The 14,972-nt window shown below is 44.9% G+C and overlaps 1 protein-coding gene across 3 annotated transcripts in view; it reads left to right on the forward strand.

Moving 5' to 3' along the window:
- SECISBP2L (SECIS binding protein 2 like) overlaps window positions 1-14,972 on the forward strand; it is a 1,017,636-nt gene that overhangs the window by 129,596 nt on the left and 873,068 nt on the right. Inside the window, exon 2 of one of the 3 annotated variants that reach the window (XM_069624787.1) lies at window positions 5,469-5,573. The exons of the other annotated variants lie outside the window; for them this stretch is intronic. The gene's annotated coding sequence lies outside the window, so the exon portion shown is untranslated. The remainder of the gene's footprint in view (window positions 1-5,468; window positions 5,574-14,972) is intronic. 3 annotated transcript variants of the gene reach the window in all.

Consider the following 14,972-nt stretch of genomic DNA (forward strand, 5'->3'; position numbering starts at 1 on the left):
TCCTAACCTCACCAGAGCCGTCAACCCCAGAGTCGAAAAACTTTTTCGGGCAGCCCAGTCTGACCCTCTTTATATAAGAGGACATCTTAAACCAGACTCCCTAGTGGTTACCAACACTCGGAAGAGGGCTGGGACACCCTTATCGTCGTCAGAAGCTCCTCCCGACAAGGAGAGCAAAAAACTGTACGGGTTTGGCAGGAAGGTAGCCTCAACGTCCGCCTACCAAGCAAGGATTGCAAACTCCACCACCCTGTTGGCAAGTTACAACTGCCATCAATGGGAAGAGGTCGCGGCGCTCATAGCCTCTGCTCCTGAACCGTTAAAGGGCCAGTTGGCTCGGATCTCGGCAGAAGGAAGAGCCGTGTCTGGTTGCATATTAAAAGCAACTTTCGACGCCTCGGACAACGCAGGAAGATTGATAGCAGAAGGCACTGTTATCAAGAGACATGCGTGGTTACGGCAGTCGGGGTTCAAAACAGAAACCCAGGCTTCATTAATAGACAAGCCGGTGGAACCCGATCTATTGTTTGGGAAAGCGGTCGAAGACGCACTTAAGAATGCCAAGGACGAATACGAGACTCTCAAATCCCTTGGCCAGCTTACCAACAAACCCCCTAACCAGAGGGCGAACAGTAATTTTCGTCGCCCACGCGGCCAAAATTCACAAAGAGGCAACTATGCCCAAGGACAGGGTACACAATGGAACAACAACCAGCAGTCTACCCAAAGTTACGGCAGGGGTAACAAGAGAGGTCGTGGAAGAGGCAGAGGCAGTCCCAACAAGGGAGGTGGCACGCCTCCACCAAAGCAGTGACGCTCAGTTCAGGGTCCCTTCTCACGCAACCCCAGTAGGGGTACGCATTTCCAACTTCACCCAGGCTTGGGAAGGGATCACCTCAGACAGATGGGTGCTGTCAACAGTGTCCACAGGATATTGTATAGAATTACTACAGCGTCCCCGGAACCACCCTCCACGACAAAGAATACACTCCTTAGAACATCAGAAGATCCTTCTCGAGGAGATCGCCATTCTGCTAGAAAAGGACACGATAGAACTCGTCCCAGGACACCAGGTAAACAAGGGTATCTATTCAACCTACTTCCTTGTGCCAAAGAAAGATTTGACAATGCGCCCAGTATTGGACTTACGGCCTGCCAACAAGTATGTCAAGCCCCAAAAATTCCGTATGACCACGTTACAAGAGGTAATCCCCCTCCTAAAAAAGGGGGATTACATGGCAACCTTGGATATGAAAGATGCTTATTTTCATATTTCCATGCTCCCAGCGCACAGAAAATACTTGCGCTTCAAGGTGGACAGTCGCCACTACCAATTCAAGGTACTGCCCTTCGGGATAGCTTCAGCACCAAGGGTATTCACCAAGGTACTGGCGGTGGCAGCTGCACACCTACGCAGGGAGGCAATCCCAGTGTACCCTTATCTGGACGACTGGCTCATAACGGGGGAAACCCCAGGAATTTGCAGGTCAAACATTCAGAGGACTATCGACCTCCTCCACGAAGTAGGCTTCTCTATCAACGAGAAGAAGTCAAGTCTGGTGCCAAGCACCTCCAAACAGTTCCTAGGAGCAATCCTAGATACTCAGATAGGGTTGACCTTCCCTTCGGAAGAAAGAATTCGGAGTATACTACTGCAAATTCCGCTTTATCAGTCAGGTCAACAAATAACGGTACGCAAAGCAATGCGGTTACTGGGCATGATGGCGTCATGCATTTACCTGGTCCCCCACGCGCGTCTGCGCATGCGTCCCATGCAGGAATGGTTGGCGAAACAGTGGTCTCAGGCAAGTGGTCAGTGGGACGATCTAGTGGTCGTTTCGCCAACACTCGTACAGAGCTTACACTGGTGGACAAGAGAGAATCTCGCAAGGGGAAAACCCTTCTACGATCCAGAGGTACAGGCAGTGGTGACTACAGATGCATGCCTGACTGGGTGGGGAGCTCACCATCTCCACCACACAGCTCAGGGTCTCTGGTCTCACTCAGTAGCCAAGAACCACATCAATCTGCTAGAGCTTCTGGCAGTATTCCGAGCGCTTCGGGCGTTCGAGCCCCATCTGCTAAACTTGTCGGTGCAGATCCGGACGGACAGCACGACAGCCATGTTCTATCTGAACAAACAAGGAGGGACTCGTTCGCCAAATCTGTCCAAGCTTGCCCAGAAAATCTGGATATGGGCACTCAGACGGAACATCTTCCTGTCATCACAACATGTTCCAGGGGAGCTCAATTCCCTAGCGGATGCCCTAAGCAGAGACTCCCTCCCAGAAGAACACGAATGGGTCCTTCACAGAGATATCGTAGAAGATCTCTTCTCTCAGTGGGGTTTCCCCACTATAGACCTATTCGCCACAAGCGAAAACAAACAATGCCCAGGATTTGCATCCAGGTTCCCCCAGCCAGACTCCCAAGGGAACGCCCTGTGGATGAACTGGTCAGGGATGTTTGCGTACGCCTTTCCACCAACTCCTCTCATCAGGAAGGTGGTGTACAAGATGAACAAGGAATCGGTGACGCTCATCCTAGTTGCTCCCATGTGGGCGAGACAACCATGGTTTCCACACCTACGCAGGATGGCGGTGTGCGAGCCCATCAAACTCCCAGCCTGGTACAACCTACTGTCCCAGCAACAAGGTCAAACAGTGCACCAGGAACCCAACTCAATGAACCTGGCAGCATGGCTCCTGAGGTCATAGAGTTTGGCCATCTCAATTTACCACAGAGGTGTATGGACATCCTAAAAGAATCCAGGAAACCAAACACAAGGCACTGTTACTTTGACAAGTGGAAGAGATTCGTTATTTGGTGCCAGAATAAACAAATCAACCCAGTTGATTGCACTCCTTCCAACGTTGTAACATACATGCTCCACCTGCTGGACGCAGGTTTGGTTTTTAACTCTCTGAAAGTACACCTGGCAGCCCTCTCGGCTTACACCACATCCCATAACAAAGTATCGTGGTGGAAGGTACCAGTAGTTAAAGCCTTCATGGAAGGAGTAAAGAGACTTCACCCTCCTATTTCGAACCCACCACCAGGATGGGACCTCAATGTGGTGCTAGCTAAGCTCATGGTCCCCCCTTTCGAACCCATGCATAAAAGTAGTCTCAAACACCTGACTTATAAAACGGCCTTCTTAGTAGCCATTACCTCTATAAGAAGGGTCAGTGAAATTCAGGCTCCGTCAGTGCAGGATCCTTTCTTTACTATCCACAAAGACAAACTGGTTTTACGCACACACCCTAGGTTCTCACCTAAATTTATATCTAAGTTCCATGTAAACCAGTCCATCGAGCTTCCGGCTTTCTTCCAGAACCCGCAAAGCTCAGCTGAGGTGAAACTACACACCCTTGATGTGCGTAGGGCGGTCCTCTACTATGTAAATAAAACCAGACCGCTAAGGAAAACAGATCAACTGTTTGTCTCCGTAGCTACAGGCAGAGAAGGGGATCGCGTCTCTAAAGGCGCGATCTCGAAGTGGATTATCAACTGTATACAGCTGTGTTACTCTCTTTCTGGAAAAACTCTGCCTTTTACGCCAAGGGCCCATTCTACTAGAGGCATTGGGGCCACTCTGGCTTTCATTGCAAATGTTCCCCTCGACACCATTTGCAAAGCAGCTACTTGGAGCTCTATTCACACTTTTACTCAGCATTACTGCATTGACACTCATTCCAAGACAGATACACAAGTGGGACAAGCGGTTCTAAGACACCTGTTTGCTCATGACCCTTCTCACATCCCACCTCCTTCTTCTGGTACTGCTCGCTAATCTATGCACAGCATGTGATCTAAGCAGATTCCACAAGCCTCAGAAGGGATACATTACTCACCGTAATCGTATTTCTGATGCTTGTATCTGCTTAGATTCACATGCGACCCACCCTTCCTCCCCTCCGAGAGAAGGCGCATGATTGCTTGTAGTCTTACCTTCTGTCTATCTGCTTGGATTATCTGTACTCACGCTACTCCTCATGCTTCCTCATGTCAGAAAAAATACAATCTGAGGATCCTAGACGCGTGAGGGATCTTGGGTACAGTGGACGTCACACTAGGGATAGTATTACTGGCACGCCTGTGTCGACGCCCATTTTCGAGTTTCGAAAAACAAACTGTAATACTCCGCAGCTTCCACTAGATGTCGGCCTATGCACAGCATGTGAATCTAAGCAGATACAAGCATCAGAAATACGATTACGGTGAGTAATGTATCCCATATATAGTGTGAGGGTACAGAAATGTGCGGCAGACAACTTTGTAAAGGTTTTTTTTTTTTTTTAACTTAAATGGGTTTGACCAATACCTCACTATCCCTACCCTAAAGAGAATTTCCCTGCCTTTCAAAGTAACTAAAGGAAACACTCTAACAAAAGGAATCTGTCCCTCACACTTTTTCATACAACTTAACAAGGTCATGGATGGCAATTCAAATAAAAATTAACAATTATATTCCATATACGATTGCTAACTGTTTTTCCTAGCAACCTGGGTGAAATCTCCTTCCCAAGATTCCACAGGATTTTTACTCCACAGTTCAAAATTAGTCTTTTTCCATCTTGTAATAAAGTTCAAATAATAAAGTTACCCTTGTTTCAAGAAAGTCTCTTCTCGGGCTTGAGTCAATAGTTGCAAATATTCAACAAGTCTTTATCCCTCCACTGGTGGTAGAGAGTTCAACACAACAGTAAAAAGACGGTTACCCCACCTAGGGGAATATAGCCTTCTTACCTTATGGGCTACACAGTTATGTATCAAAATGAAGGAAAGTTACTACACAGTTCATATCAGGGGAACTCAATGCTATAATTTCATTATACAATTCTAAAAACACATATTAAATATCATAAAATTAATATTATTAAACATATATGCACTCAATCATAGAACACGTATAATAAATCTATGGGAAAAAAAACATACAGTAGAAAAATATTTAATCTCCAAACTTCACTCGCATATTAACACCAGAAAAAAGTGTCACTTTGCACTGTCTTATTCTCAGGTATTTTGAGTGCAGTACACGCAATGTGCAAATTCTCGCTCCTTCACTAAACTAACGTGTCCAAGTTTCTGTTATTCAAGCTCTATTCAGTTGAACATTCATCAGGGGCTGATAAACTTAGTATGTGTGTTATACTGGACTATTAAGTACATTCTACTCTTTTCGTAGTCCCTTGAATACATAAAACAAATATACTTCATTGCAAAGTCTGTAAATGACTTTATTTTTACACCCTTTAGATTCCCTTAACATAGGAATTGATTACTCCATATCTAACCGGTGAGTCTTGGACCTCGCTTTAAGACCACCTTCAACTTCAACTCCGGGCCTATGTGGTTGAGAAAAGCCTTAATACATTTTTGTCACAAAGGGTGTTTTAGTTCAAAGTAGATACTGTACATTGTGGACAAAAGAGTAATGAGGATTGGGTTTTTCTGTTTTGCAGAATAGCGAGGGGGTGTATTAAATGTATGCACCATAGGTGAAGTTGGGAGCGTGATCAACAATTGAAGTTGACGGTGGTCTTATAAGGAGGTCCAAGACTCACAAGGTAAGATATATGGAGTAATCAATTCCCATATCGTGATGCTAGGGGAATCTATAAGGTGTAAGAATAAAGTCATTTACAGACTTTGTAATGAAGTATATTTGTTTAATGTATTCAACGGACTACGAAAAGAGTAGGATGCACTAAACAGTCAAGTATAAAACACGTACTAATTTTATCAGCCCTGATGAATGTCCAGTGAAATAGAGCTTGAAGGACGGAAACTTGGACAAGTTGGGCTAGTGAAGGAGCGAGAATTTGCACTTTGCATGTACCGGGCTCAAAACACCTGAGAATAAGACTGTGCAAAGTGACACATTTTCTTTCTGGTTTTAATATGTGTGTGAAGTTTAGAGATGTAATACTTTTCTACTGTAAGTTATTTACCTGGATACTTATTATACGTTTTCTGTGATTGAGTACATGTGTTTTTAGAGAGTTCAGCACATCATCTTTCAAATAATAAGGTCAAGCGGCACAGCGAGTAGAGCGCTCGCTTTCACATCCGTGCAGAGCTTGCTAACGCAGGTTCGAATCCCGGCAGGGCCAAACTCAGCCTTTCATCCTTCCGAGGTCGATAAATGAGCACCACACACCGTGGGTAATACTAAGCAGCGCTCAGATACCTGAGGGTTCATAGCGCTATATAAATGTGAAATTATTATTATTATTATTATTATTATTAAGGATATTTCCACTGTCCATTTGTATAGAATAGATTCTTTTATCAGGATGACTCCACAACAATTCACAACACCTTGTAGTTGTTCTGCCACTTCTTCTTCTCAAAGTGCAACCAGAGTATAGTACTTCAAGGACTTCTACCTGGTCCACTCACCTGCCAGGTCTACTACTACAAAGTCCTTGCTCTGGTGTACACGCCTACCAGGACTAATGAACACTTCTACTACAAGTACTTCTGTGATGTGATTGACTTCAACCAAAGTCTTAACTTTCCACAACATCAGTTTGGACTACTTCTCTTGGGAAGACACAAAACACATTGGTGCTGTTTATTCCACATTTATGATTGCCACATGCAATGCAGGTTATGCTCCTCTTGTCCTGAATACTTCCCATCAGGAAGGCAGCTCCCCTGCCACTTCTGTTTTCCCACTTTACTTTTAACGAACGTCTGATAATGTATTTTATTCCAACTCTTTTTTTCTTTGGCTTGGACAACACTTGGTTCTTTGTTGCCCTCTTTTGGCTTTGGCAATGATGGACTATAATTTGTGATACATTAGAGACATTAAGTGAACAATCTACATATAGCTGCAACTTATTTCAAGGGCTGTACGAGAGTGTACTATGAACTAGGGATTTTTTCCTAGCTCTTTTTTTTTAAATTTTATTTCAAATTATGGTTCTTATACCATTGGCTCGATATTGCCCTCCTTTGATTCTGAGAAAATCTATGACCTTTACCTGTATTATGAAACACTTCTTGCTCAGAGTTCTTATTCTGCCACTTTAGCTTCTTGGTATCAGTTAGGTATTCAAAAGCATTGCTACTCTGCCACTTTAAGTTAATTATATCAGTTTGCTATTCAAAAGTATTCGATTGGGCAAGCGGGCGATCTCGGACCGTCCTGGGGTCACATACTTGTAGTGAACTCACTGGCTATGGCACACGCGTTCGTTCGCTTGCTCCGCTGACTCCAGGTCCACTGCTTTCTCTGCTGCATGCCACTCGGCAACCTGCTTCCTTCTGCTTCCTACACCCCATGCCGGTCGGGAATGTAGTGCTCCTTGCTCGAGGGACACTCGGGTGCTCGCCTGCCACTGCGGTCCACTTTCCCTTGGAGAAAGCTTTCACAAACAATGCTTACCATTGCGCAACCTCTGCAGACAGGGTCATAGAAGGGAGAGGCCCTCTCAGAACCGGCCATCAATCTGTTAATCACGACAGCTCTGGCGTCTCCCACAGTTTCCTTTAACTTCACCTGCAATGTGGAGTTACAGCATTCGATCCACCTCCAACTACTGCTCTCTCTGCTACTCTCTATGGGCTGCACCTGGGCGGGCTTTTATACAACCGAGTTTCCCTCAGGTGTGGGTAATTAGGGTCATTAGACGGCCACTTACAATCTTGAGCCTCTGCATCCCTTTTCTTCGTCCCAGTACTTTGAGCATTGTGGGACTTGAAATCCTCGTTCAAATCTCCTTTTCTGTATTGACTGTTATGTCCAAATATATTATTCTCATCCCCATCATTAATTACATCTTCTATAAGGTTTTTATAAGGACTTAATGAGTGGTTCTGATTCACAACAGATTTAAGGTGTTCAGATTCTAAGCTGTTACTATTTGGAGATTCGTTTTTTCCATTCCCCGGTGGATTAAAATGACTTTCACCATCATGCTTGTGGATGGTTTTATTGGTGGGGTTATTTCCAATAAATTATGAATTATAACAATTTTCTATTAAGTACTGCCAGCATGCCATTACATATTCGGGAAGTACTGACATTTTTTCCCTTTTTTTTTTTTTTTTTTAGAGAGATAAATGCTGCGTCTCTCCCTACAGAGTCCTCCTGTACCCCTGGGGTCCTTCTCCTCCCAGGTGATCCTACCGACTAATACCACCCCAGTGTCAGGATCAGGTAGCGGCTGCCTTCCCCTCGCTACCTTTGAGGAGACTTTAGGTAGGGTCTTTGTGAGGACTCAGCAGGATTCATCACAATAGATACAAAGTCATATGAGCACAGAAACCGCCTTCGACCTATACTTTACATGGGCAAAGATGCGTCCCGGGAGGATAGCTCAGCGGCAGCGTGCGCGTCTTGGAAGCAAGACGACACGAAGCAACAACAGGTTCGATCCCCGGGTCCGCGCTTAGAAACCTCTGGGTGTTTAAGCGCGTTATAAATATGTAACTAAGACAAAACAATCAACACAACTAAGAAAAACAAACAATTCCTGTAACAGCGCCTCGATGCCTGTGGGCTGTGTGAGCGCTTTATAAATGTTAAATAAATAAATAAATAAAAAATAAATGCACTCAAAAACATCAGCACAGTCACAAAAACTAAAACACACAAACGCCCGCCTTATTTGAAATCTCACATAAATATAGTAGGTCGCTTATGCTCCCTCTCAATCACCAGATCCTAGGCGGATACCCCTTGCAATTCCCTCTGCTTCCATGAATTGAAATATGGAGCTGACTTTCCAAGAAAGTACAATTTGGGAGCATAAAAGTTAAGTCGTCTCGGTGCCTTTCACTCTGCATTATCTGAAGTGCAGACCCCATAGCCACAGTTACCAGCATGACCTCCACCATGGCCTCTTGTCGTGTCTGGCAGACGTTGATGGGCAAATCGTAGTGTTCTACTGTCTGCATGTGAGCTAGGGTAATGGAATTGGTGAGTGGCAAGTAATGGGCGTGGTTTGATGTGCAACAAAGGGCGGGGGATTGGCAAGGAATTGGTGACTGAACAAAGAGGGCAAGCAACGTGGTTGCAAACAAGGTAAAGGAAGGGGACTGAGGTAAAGTCTAAAGGATGGAGCAAAAGGGGGAACAGAGGTCTGAAAGTTAATTGTAAAGAACAGTGGCGTTGAGAATGTGTAACACAGGAAGTACTCCTGAGGGTGATGTAAGGGTGCAGAAATGGGACTCTTGACACAAAGGTGGCATATTTGGGGCAATAGACTTTATTAGTAAAAGTAAATCAAGCGAAAAGCCATCTTTCCCTATTTCTAAGAGGGGTTTCCCTGCCTCAACTAAAGGTCTAAGGTGTCTATTAGGATGTCTGTTAAAGTAAATGTGTCCACCGTCCTATGTCAAGAAAACCCTACTTCTGGCTCTTACACTACAAACTAATAAATAACAAAGCACTGTGCTGATCCCAGGAGAATGCCTCCCTTCTCCTGGTAGTTATGATACAGTCTCCTACAACCAGGGTGAATTGACTCCCTTCCACTGGTCTTCTCGTGATTAGGTTTCACACTTAAAACACCCAACACTGAATGTTTTTAGGGTCTGCAACCCAGGTTTCTCTCTTCTTCTTTGGTTTGGCCCACTTGGTTCACTCTCCTGCCAAGTACTGCCACAAGAAAGATGACTCGTACCACTTTCTTGGGTTGGATCCCTGACCCTTGTTTCTCTTCTTCTTTGGCTTGGCCCACTTGGTTCACTTCCCTTTCAAGTACTGCCACGAGGAAGATGACTCGTATTACTTTCTTGGGTTGGGTGCTCGAACGTGGTTTCTCTTCTCTCTTTATGTTGGCTGCCTCCATGGCAAGTACTGACACAAGGAAGATGGTCCTGCTTGTAATCCCAGTACAGGTGCTGTGCCTCCCGGACCTTATGTCACCAAGCCTCTCCCATTACCTTGTCTGCCCCTGGGATGTGTGGCTGTTTCTTCCTGGGCTCCTTCTCCAGCCCAGGGTGTTGCACAGGCTTCTCTTTGCTGTGGTTCCTTTGCCTTGCAGATCTCCTGCCCAGCCCTTGGATTGACGGTATGGACGCTGTCACCGTCTGCCAGCCTCCCAGTTCCGTCTGGACACGGTCGGTTAAAGGAATCCCATTGTCTTTGACTCTGGGAGCGGATTGTTCCCGGTTCCTTGCTGGCCTTGTCCGCGTCTCTTTTTGCTTGCTGGGCATCGCAGTCTCTTGTCCTGGCTGTCTTTCTCTCCCTTTCAGGCAGTCCGTCTTTGGTCTTTATCATGCAAGCGGGACCACGCCTCAGCAGAAGTCTATACCACTGCAGTTCCTTCTTAACATGGTTCGTCATTGCTCCTGTGTCCCAACTCTGCCCAGTACATGAGTTAGCTATGTTCCTGATCTTCGTCTCAGTACTTACCAGGACTTTGAGATTGTCTCCTTTACAAGAACACATTGACCTAGTCTCTACAGCATGATTTGCAGAGGAAGAAGAGGCTAGAGTGGGCATGATGTTCCTATAAGGTCATCCTTCTCCCCCGGGTGGGGGGAGGGGATCACTCCCCATGAGATCATCCCTCATTATACCACCCTTAGGGGGGACTATCGGGTAGCAGCCTCACCTCGCTGGCCTCATTGAAAGGGGCTCCCTCTGGGTTGTGGTGCAGTGGGGTCTGGGGGGAAGCGACACTGACCGAAGGATTGTTAGTGATGGGTATGTCAAATAGGGTAATTGAGATAGAGGTACACAGGTCAGGAGGCTGATTGACTGTTTCTGGGATCTGTGCCTGATCTGCATGCCACTGCAGCAGATTGTGGGACTGGCTCAACAGTGATGTATACCTGCTTTATGAAGTTGTGTTTCAATTAACACTTCTCTTATATTTATTAGGTTGCTGTTTCATGTGACTTGATGCTTTTAAAGCACACACAATCCTACAGACTAAGAGTATAATTATCTGTACAATTTTGTGTACTCCCAGATGTATTTGCCTTAGGATACAGACTGTTAATAGGCTTCCCTCTTGTAGATACATTGGTGCTTTGAAAGCTAGATTTATTGAATTATTTATTCATCCCTTAAAGAATAACCTTGTTGAAAGTGTCTTGTTTGTTTCTCATATTGAAGACTGAATAGAAGATCAAGTCTCCCCTGATTTCTAAATTGGAAACTGTGGAAGCAGGAAAACAGGCTTCAAATCTCCACCTTTCACATTTCATACATCATGTGATTCTGAGCAAATCACTTTTGTTTATCATTTTTCCTTATTTTTCTTAACTATCTGATAAAATCTACCTCATATGGGTCTATCAGTCAGTGAAAATACTTGTATTTGTTAATAAAACCATCAAGTTCATAATAAATACAAATTTCATTGCAGTCAGAACAATACACATAAAAAACGTGTAGGACAGCTCTAAAACAAACACAGAAGATGTTGAAAAAATGCAAAATAAAAAGGAGAGCAAAGTTTGCAGCCTTAGTGGATAAAACACCAAAGATAACATTTTTTCCTTATTATAAGGTTTAGAACTTCTTTCTCAGCAGCCACGTTCGGTGACTGTAGCGATCAGTGGTAAAAATCACTGGGGGACATAGGGAATGGGATGAAAACAATATAGCAGCAGTTACGGTACGCTTGCCAGCTTCTCTTAAAATCGGTTTTAAGTACAATAAATCAACCTCTGGGATTTCTCACATAAGCGAAAGAAGTGTGAAAGTGTTTCTCTGGCTTTTCCACACATAGGACAAATATCGGATACTGAAGTGCCCCACACATGTCAGTCTTGCTACTGGAAAAAAGGCCAATCTCAAAAGTAGACCTAGAAATCTCTCAAAATGCAGGGTTATTTCATCTAAATATTGCTTAAACCCAAACTCTAGGGTATTTGCAGTTTATACACGGACAAGGTTTTTTTGTGGCATCAGCAAGCAATAATTCCATGGCTCTATACCTTTCAGATAATGTAGCTTTAATAGGAACGAAGTGGGAGCACCACATCTTACTTAACCCCAAGTCATTGATCAGTAGCTTAATATGGGCCATCGATTTGAGGCTTTTGCCTCCATTTAAGGACATACAATGCGTCAATGCCTTCCAGAACATTTTCAGCCCTGGTGGAAACCAAACCCTTAACCAGAGAAAAACTGGGCTAAACATGGCCGAGACACAATGGGAACAATGTCAGTTCCAGGTGAGTGGATGCAGAGGGAACACTATTGGGGAGACATAAAAGGTGTTATAAAAATGTATTTTCTTTACTGTTTAATTGACCCATCTTTACGTGGCACCATTGCTCCGACCCACATAAAAAAGCTGGGAGAACTTTTTTGTCATAGAGGTCAAGGGCAGGGGACACAGCTCCACTACCATGGCTAAGGTAAAACGATCTTGTAGCACCAAAGAGCTTTTCCAAGTTTATTGCTGCCTTATCAACCTGAGCCCCCCAGCTTAGGTACTCCTGGAACCTTACTCCAAGGTAAAGAAAGTTAGCCACTTGTTATATTAAAACACCCTTGATTTTCAGTCCAACACATTTGTGTTTGAAAGGAGAAGGGCTAAAAACCATTGATTTGGTTTTGCCAACATTCAATTTTAAACAGAGCGTAGAGAATTTGGCCAAGCAAATGGAAAGTGATTTTTCTAGGCCCTGAGGGGTAGTCGACATGAAGACCGCATCGTCTGCGTAAAAAGATAGCGGGGTACTTTCAAAAAGCCAATTTCGGTCAATCCTGAGCCCCACTCAATAAACCGTCAATCATTTCCTGGATATAAATATTAAAAAGAAGCGGGGTTATAGTCTGTAGTGGCACTCTATAAATAATTTTAACCATTTATACAATGTGTAGCCTGCTGTCAAATTGCAAACTGGGACACGATGAAACCTGGGCTCAAATCCAAGCTTTCCCATTTCGCTAATTAAACTATTCTATGAAATCATTTTAATCTGTTTGCTATGTGGTAGAGTTTCCTGCAGTCCGTGTCTCTAAGGAACGACAAACATAACTGAAAGACATGTTCCATAAAAGGAAAGTAATGTCAATGATGTCTACTATATATACCATGTGGGAGGGGGCGTTTGTATTGAGTTTTTGTATTGAGTTTATTTGTTCTGGAATTTGGCGCTGCTGCATTTTGGTCTTGGGCCACTGCACTATGGGCCAGAAAAAGACACGTCTCCAGCATTGGATCTTAAATGGATTCATATCCTTTTAATATTTCCTGTTGTCCGGCTGGAAATCTGTGGTAACCTTTATTATTACATTTCCTCTATAAAAAATGTTCCTCATTTTAGTAGCCCATCAGTGTCCTTTTGGGTGCATTCAGCCCCAACCTATGAAACGTAGAGTATCAGGCTCCTCCCAGGAGGCCCTCCTCAGATTCTAACCGCCCATCGTGCTGAGGAGTCCTGTAAGGTCTTTCTCTGTGTGGGAAATCTGCTTACTTGAGAAATCTTCAATTGGAAACAAATTTATCATCTGGAATTTAGTTGCCATCATCTGGAATTTGTTACCCTTGCTTCTCTCAACACAGATGAGGTGGAAGGGTGACAATGAAGACTAAATCAAAGAAATCTGTTTTTAAGCCCTGTAACACCTGTGGTTTTAAAAATGTATATATGGGGAACAAGCACTCGGAGTGCATTTATTGTCTATACCCAAACAATATACATGAGGAGCGTGACATTTGCTGCACTTGCAGTGCTAAAACACTGAGAGACAGTCAAAGATGTCTCATATGCTGGCTAAATCAGGGTAAATATCCTCTGTCTGATTCTGAATCAACCAAAATGATGGCCATGAGGGGCTCAGAGAGGCTTTCACCTCACAAATGGTGTAGATGAGAAGAGAGACGGACTTCTGGTTCTAGAAGCCACAACATGGCGAAATTGGATTTGCTCGACAAAACCGTTCGCTCGTCAAAGACATTGTCAGCGGGGGGCAGAGGTGGCGCAGCATTGAAAGCGCATTTACCGCCAACGACAACACAGGAAGGGCTTCGTCTTCTGGAACGGGTCCACCGTCGATGAAAAATATGCCTCCATCTACAAGACGATTGACACGGTCCGTGCAGACGAAACCGACGACAACCCTATCGACCATGACCCCGTTGGTGAGACCATCTCGCGTCTCTCACCTGAAGTTTCCGTGGGGTCTTCACTTTCTGCAGTAGTTGCAGTCTTGCCCTTTTGTTTATCCCGAAGTTCGAGAGCAGAGAAAAGGACGACCCTCGTCCTCCGCCACAGTGTATCTTGAAACTCAGGCTGGAAGTACACATAGGCGGAACCGAAGGGCAGCGCCCCCAAACACAGGGAAAAGCCAGTTTATCCCTTAGACAGCTGCAGTAGAGTATCCTTTAGAGAAGGCAGCAGGCAAAAAGCAATGGAGAGCCAGCAGGAGAAAATCGGAAGCAAAGGAAGGAGAAGGGTAGATGATCCGGTGGAGAAGACGGCAGGAAAGCAAGTAGCGGCAAAGCAAGAAATAGGACTAGAAAAAGCAAATGAATAGCAAGGAAGCACAAGTGTCTCACCCGAGAGACCCGAGAAGAGAAGGCACTCTGGAGGGTTGAAACGTGGCGAGCGTGTCCCGCTGTGGAAAGGAAAGCTGGCGCACACGGGTGCCATGCTGGAATAAACTAAACCGACACTCCAAGTTGCGGAAGGAATGTCGACACCTGCTCCATCGACGAAACCATGGACACCGACTATACCGACGAGACCGTCTGCAACAGCTCTGTGGTCGTCGAAACCTCTAACCACACCGGCCAAAGACAAGTCCACAACACTGCATCGTCCACGGGAGCGTCCAAAAAGACTGACAAATCCCTGATGAAACCCACAACCCCAAAGATTACAGCATCCACGGGAGGGTCCAAAAAGACTGACAAATCCCTGATGAAACCCACAACCCTGAAGATTACAGTGTCCACCGGAGGGTCCACAACAGCGGACAAACCTCTGGTAAAACCTGCAAGCCCGCTGTCGACAGGCTCAGCACGGAACCGTAAGAAAGC

This window comes from Ambystoma mexicanum, chromosome 11 (assembly GCF_040938575.1).
Source record: "Ambystoma mexicanum isolate Mex_15411 chromosome 11, UKY_AmexF1_1, whole genome shotgun sequence".
NCBI lineage: Eukaryota > Metazoa > Chordata > Amphibia > Caudata > Ambystomatidae > Ambystoma > Ambystoma mexicanum.